Source organism: Abramis brama (assembly GCF_963993115.1).
Source record: "Abramis brama genome assembly, chromosome: 7".
Taxonomy (NCBI): domain Eukaryota; kingdom Metazoa; phylum Chordata; class Actinopteri; order Cypriniformes; family Leuciscidae; genus Abramis; species Abramis brama.
The window spans coordinates 13622506-13629630 of record NC_139969.1 but is presented as its reverse complement, the minus strand read 5'-3'; positions in this window follow the sequence as shown (position 1 = coordinate 13629630).

The window sequence follows — 7125 nt, the reverse complement described above, 5'->3', positions numbered from 1 at the left end:
CACTGACAAATGCACTTTAATTAGGGTGACCATATAGAGTGCCGAAGTTATGACGTCATTTTGTAGGACAACCCGGAAGTTAGCGGCGCATGGGTTCCCTCGATCGAAAAGCAATGCATTTTCCCCATAGACTTTTGGAAAATCGCAAAAAATAAGATCTGTGTTCAACAAAGAGTTGTGACCCTAACACGTTTTGTCTATCAAGATAATCTTTACAAGTTAATCCAAAATGTATACATTTTGAAGCATAAATAAAGCCGTCAGATATAAAATGCTAACAGTAGGCTATAAACGGACTACAGCACACCAGCACACCATGGTCGCGGATCAACGTCATCATCAAGCTTCCTCAAACTTTATTTAAAAAACACGCTCGCTCATTATGATCTGCGCTGTGTATGAACCTATTTTTCATAGACAGTATATAAACTGGACACAGCGACCCCATAGGTTTCAACGGAGAGAAGTTGAAGCACATTAGAAGCAGTCACTTCCTGATTGCCGAGCGTACTGCGCAGACTCAAACTGAGCTTGACGACGTGGATGTGACGTGAGCAGCCTGCCTGACAGTTGTAAGTTTTCTAGTAGCCGTGCCAAGCGAAATCGGAACCATTCCCTTCCGAATCTCGCAGAGACGGAGAGTGTGAGTAGGAGCTGTCCATGAGCTAGGAGCAGGAGCAACGTCATGACTCTCTATGGGCTTCTCCCTTTACTTTATCGGACTTTATGCCTCCACGTCCCCCCGATTGATTGCGAGCTTCTCTTCCTGTCTCTACGGTAATTTCCAGAGAGTCGCGTGGTTATGACGCAATCGTTAGCCTACTTTTACAAAAACTGCTTCTACGGGGCCATAACGTAAGATACAAGGTAATGGAGCCTTTTATACATTGTCGTGTTTCTTTAGAAATAAACAATGGACAAATGGAGTCTTTAAACGCCTCAGATGTAAAGTTATTCGCTGTCAAAGTGACGCGAAAATGAATGGGAGTCAATGGGATGCTAACAGCAGGTGAAGGCTTGTTAGCCAATGGCGGCTCCCGGGGGTACCTTCAAAATAATATGAAACCCTGACCGCCTGCTATTTTTACAGTCTATATGGTATGAACACTTATCCACTTTTTCATGAGAAATATTACCCATTCGTTTTTTCCAAAAATGTTAAACTAATTTTGTTTATGCGTGCCTCTCTGAGATTTTTTTAAATCTTTTGTTAATGTTTTATTTATTCGTTTATTATTTTGTTAGTTTATATAAACCTTAATATTATTTTCTTTGTGATTTAAGATTATTATGCCTGATCATTGTGCCCCAAATAAACTTTAAAGATTATCTTTCACTGTATTATGTTTGATTGTATGTTTGCATACCATTTGCTAATTCGCCAGGAAAAAAAACGCGCTTTTACCATCTCAGAAGCACTAACGTTAGCTGTGGCCGTATCAATTTCCAATCTTATGTCCTTTTTCTTAGACGATAGAAAAACCATAGATCGAGGAGAGAACCACTATAAATCTGGACATGTAGAAAAGTGCAGCTTAGATGCTGGTTTACTTGCTGGTATTGTAAGGGCCAGCATGAGGGACAAGGTTTATCGAGTCTCGGTAAGTAAAACTAGGGAGAGATAGAGTTATAACAGTGTTTTATGTATTTAAGATAACTATACAAATAATCTCTGAACAAGCATAACACAGTTAAATTCCAAACATTTAATATAATAGTTGTATATAATTTTATATGTTGAATTTAAAGAGAATTGTCCAATAGCAAATGCTTATTATAATATATTATAATTAAACCATATATGTTCCCTAAATAAACCATTTATACTCATTTTGTTAACATTTTCTATATATTTTTTACCTGGTAATCCACAAGCCCCAATGTGAGAGCCAGTGTAGTAAATTTTATCTCACATTCACATTACTGTGAGCTGACTGGAGTGTAGTTACAATAGTATACAAGTAGTATACAATAGTTTAACATTTAATTTGTGTATTTGTCAGACAGGCAACTTACATTGCATTAAGGCTATACATATCAGCGTGTTCTCTGGGAATTGAACTCGCAACCTTTTGCACAGTTTAACAAAATGCTCTAATCACTGAGCCACAGAAACCTTACAGCAAGAGTTGTAGTAAACATCTTTATTTTCATAAAATAAGTAAACTGAAAACAAACTATATTTTGTTCATCATCTTTGTCAGCCATAAATTATGTAGCCATTTCCTCCTCTTCATCCATGGGTGGTGGAACATTTTTAGGCACATCAGCGCTATCCTGTCTCAGGGAGTATGAATGATCTTCCAAAATTTGTCCAGTGGGAACATCATTTGTGGATAAAAACAAAACAGGGACATTTTTTCCCCCTGCAGGAAAATGACAGCTGCAGATGCGAGAATGGACACTGGGCTTCCGGTCAGCTCGTCTAAGGATAAATTCAAAATAAGCAATGTTAGTTTTATGGAAGTTACACCTTTACAGATTAAAATTACAAATTTCACACAATAAAATATTTGTATTAAATTAGAATGGAGTTTTCCAGCATTTACATTAATCTTCTTCATTGATCTGTCCACGTTTATATAGCACATTAAATATAGTTAACATTTACTAAAATCCCCTCCTTGAACTGCCACCTTACCGTGGTGGAGGGGTTTGAGTACCCGAATGAACCTAGGAGCTATGTTGTCTGGGGCTATATGCCCCTGGTAGGGTCTCCCAAGGCAAACAGGTCCTAGGCGACGGGTCAGACTAAGAGCGGTTCAAAAACCCTTATGATGCCAAAAAAAACGAGGACCGTGACGTCGCCCGGTATGGCGCAGCCGGGGCCCCACCCTGGAGCCAGGCCCGGGGTCGGGGCTCGTATGCGAGCGCCTGGTGGTCGGGCCTCCCCCCATGGGGTCCGGCCGGGCTCAGCCCGAAGGAGCGACATGGGGCCACCCTCCCGTGGACCCACCACCTGCAGGAGGGACCGTAAGGGGCCGGTGCTAAGTGGATCGGGCGGCAGTCGAAGGCGGGGGCCTAGACAACCCGATCCCTGGACGCGGAATCTAGCTCTAGGGACATGGAATGTCACCTCTCTGGCGGGGAAGGAGTCTGAGGTTGTGCGTGAGGTTCAGAGATTCCGACTAGAGATAGTTGGGATCACCTCTACGCACGGCTTGGGCTCTGGAACCACACTCCTCGAGAGAGGATGGACTCTTCACCACTCTGGAGTTGCCCATGGTGAGAGGCGGCGGGCTGGTGTGGGTTTGCTTATAGCCCCCCAGCTCAGCCGCCATGTGTTGGAGTTCACCCCGGTGAAGAGGGTCGCTTCCCTACGCCTTCGGGTCGGGGATAGGTCTCTCACTGTCATTTGTGCTTACGGGCCGAACGGCAGTGCAGAGTACCCGGCCTTCTTGGAGTCTCTGGGAGGGGTGCTGGAAAGTGCTCCGACTGGGGACTCCGTCGTTCTACTGGGGGACTTCAACGCCCACGTGGGCAGCGACAGTGACACCTGGAGGGGCGTGATTGGGAGGAACGGCCCCCCTGATCTGAACCCGAGTGGTGTTCTGTTATTGGACTTCTGTGCTAGTTACAGCTTGTCCATAACGAACACCATGTTCAAGCATAAGGGTGTCCATCAGTGCACATGGCACCAGGACACCCTAGGCCGGAGGTCGATGATCGACTTTGTGGTCGTTTGTCTTGGACACTCGGGTGAAGAGAGGGGCAGAGCTGTCAACTGATCACCACCTGGTGGTGAGTTGGATCCGATGGCGGGGGAGGAAGCTGGACAGACTCGGCAGACCCAAACGTACTGTGAGGGTCTGTTGGGAACGTTTGGCCGAATCTCCTGTCAGAGAGATCTTCAACTCCCACCTCCGGCAGAGCTTCGACCAGATCCCGAGGGAGTCTGGAGATATTGAGTCCGAGTGGACCATGTTCTCCACCTCCATTGTCAACGCAGCCACTCGGAGCTGTGGCCGTAAGGTCTCCGGTGCCTGTCGAGGCGGCAATCCCCGAACCCGGTGGTGGACACCGGAAGTAAGGGATGCCGTCAAGCTGAAGAAGGAGTCCTATCGGGCCTGGCTGGCTTGAGGCAGCTGATGGGTACCGACAGGCCAAGCGGACTGCAGCCCGGGTGGTTGTGGAGGCAAAAACTCGGGCCTGGGAGGAGTTCGGTGAGGCCATGGAGAAGGACTATCGGTCGGCCTCGAAGAGATTCTGGTAAACCGTCCGGCGCCTCAGGAGGGGGAAGCAGTGCCCTACCAACGCTGTTTACAGTGGAGGTGGGCAGCTGTTGACCTCGACTGGGGATATCACCGGACGGTGGAAGGAATACTTCGAGGATCTCCTCAATCCCGCCATCACGTCTCCCATTGAGGAAGCAGAGGCTGAGGGCTCGGAGGCGGACTCGTCCATCACCCAAGCTGAAGTCACCGAGGTAGTCAAGAAACTCCTCGGTGGCAAGGCACCGGGGGTGGATGAGATCCGCCCTGAGTACCTCAAGTCTCTGGATGTTGTGGGGCTGTCTTGGCTGACACGCCTCTGCAACATCGCGTGGCGGTCGGGGACAGTACCTTTGGACTGGCAGACCGGGGTGGTGGTCCCTCTTTTCAAGAAGGGGGATCGGAGGGTGTGCTTCAACTATAGGGGGATCACACTTCTCAGCCTCCCTGGGAAAGTCTATGCCAGGGTACTGGAGAGGAGAATCCGGCCGATAGTAGAACCTCGGATTCAGGAGGAACAGTGTGGTTTTCGTCCCGGTCGTGGAACACTGGACCAGCTCTATACCCTCTACAGGGTGCTGGAGGGCTCATGGGAGTTTGCCCAACCAATCCACATGTGCTTTGTGGATTTGGAGAAGGCATTCGACTGTGTCCCTCGCGGCGGCCTGTGGAGGGTGCTCCGGGAGTATGGGGTCCGGGGCCCTTTGCTAAGGGCTATCCGGTCCCTGTACGACCGGAGCAGGAGCTTGGTTCGTATTGCCAGCAGTAAGTCAGACTTGTTCCCGGTGCGTGTTGGACTCCGGCAGGGCTGCCCTTTGTCGCCGGTTCTGTTCATAATTTTTATGGACAGAATTTCTAGGCGCAGCCAGGGGCCGGAGGGGGTCGGGTTTGGGGACCACACGATTTCATCTCTGCTCTTTGCGGATGATGTTGTCGTGTTGGCCTCATCAAACCAGGACCTCCAGCATGCACTGGGACGGTTTGCAGCCGAGTGTGAAGCGGCTGGGATGAAAATCAGCACCTCCAAATCCGAGGCCATGGTTCTCAGTCGGAAAAGGGTGGTTTGCCCGCTTCAGGTTGGTGGAGAGCTCCTGCCTCAAGTGGAGGAGTTCAAGTATCTTGGGGTCTTGTTCACGAGTGAGGGAAGGATGGAACGGGAGATCGACAGGCGGATCGGTGCAGCTTCTGCAGTAATGCGGTCCCTGTACCGGTCTGTCGTGGTGAAGAAGGAGCTGAGCCGCAAGGCGAAGCTCTCGATTTACCAGTCAATCTACGTTCCTACTCTCACCTATGGTCATGAGCTGTGGGTCATGACCGAAAGGACAAGATCCCGGATACAAGCGGCCGAAATGAGCTTTCTCCGCAGGGTGGCTGGGCGATCCCTCAGAGATAGGGTGAGAAGCTCGGTCACTCGGGAGGAGCTCAGAGTAGAGCCGCTGCTCCTCCACATCGAGAGGGGTCAGTTGAGGTGGCTCGGGCATCTTTTCCGGATGCCTCCTGGACGCCTTCCCGGGAAGGTGTTCCGGGCATGTCCCACCGGGAGGAGACCCCGGGGAAGACCTAGGACACGCTGGAGAGACTATGTCTCCCGGCTGGCCTGGGAACGCCTCGGTGTCCCCCCGGAAGAGCTAGAGGAAGTGTCTAGGGAGAGGGAAGTCTGGGCATCCCTGCTTAGACTGCTGCCCCCGCGACCCGGCCCCGGATAAGCGGTAGAAGATGGATGGATGGATGGATGGATTTACTAAAATAACAAAGATTAATATCATTACCTAATGCCTTAACTACCGGTAATGCTGTTTACAAATACAATCATATTATTATAAGTGGGTAAAAGCCAAGTTCACAAATATCAGGGTGCAGGACCCACCCTTTCTAGAATTATATCCAAACAAGTTACAATAAAAGTCAATAAACCAGGTATTATTTTGAATATTTTAATTAAACACATTTCTCGACGTAACGTTAGCCTTTAATAAAACTGCAGCGGATCTAATCTATTAAACAGTGGCAAAGTAAACAAGCTTTTAGATATTTTAAGAGAAAGACAAAAGGTATTTTAGCTGTTGATTTGGTTATGAAAAACGTTTATTCTTGCTACTGCTAGCCTTTTTTACTCCATCTGACCGCCAAAGTAACATTAGCGTGTTAAGCAATGCACCATTAAAGTTTCGTCGTGGCCACATTAAGGCAGTAAATACGGTGTTCACATGGAAATCATCGTTGTGTGAGCTTACCTTACGGCACGAACCCAGAGTCTCCGCTGGGTAACATCAGACGGAAAACGGTAAAACGAGCATCTTTCATTCGACGACTTGTGGTTGCATCTCGGGACAAAACAGTCTCTCCACAGAACTGGTAATCGGTTACCTTAATATCACAAAATTCTGTGTACTTGGAAATATATATATATGTAATATTTGGAAAAACTACAATTTGAAAAGACTAAGTATATAACGTTATGTATATTAACTGAAAGGTAAACTTCTAAGAACATGAAGCTGAAACGCGGGCTAGTGAGAGATTTCATGTTTGTCATGATGACGTCTAAAGTCTCCGCCAAAGGATGTAGTCCCTTTTAGCAACTTGTTAGCAACCACCGTTTTTAAGACACAATAAAGTTTAAAAAAATCACAAGCAGGTTATAACTGGTGTGTTTTATGTCATAGATCAAAACGTGAAAATATTTAGAGGCTTTGTTAACCACAGACCTTATTTCAGGCGATTTAGCAAAAACCCATTCAAAAAACCCATAGACTTTAGGGCGAGGGAACCGGTAGTGCTAAAATACTAACTCACTTCCGCGTTTTGGCCTACAAAGTGACGTCATAACTTCGGCACTCTATTCCAGGACATGTCCGGCCGGGATTTCGAGATCGCCCAAAATATCCGGGATACGGCTTTTGCTTTCTCGTCG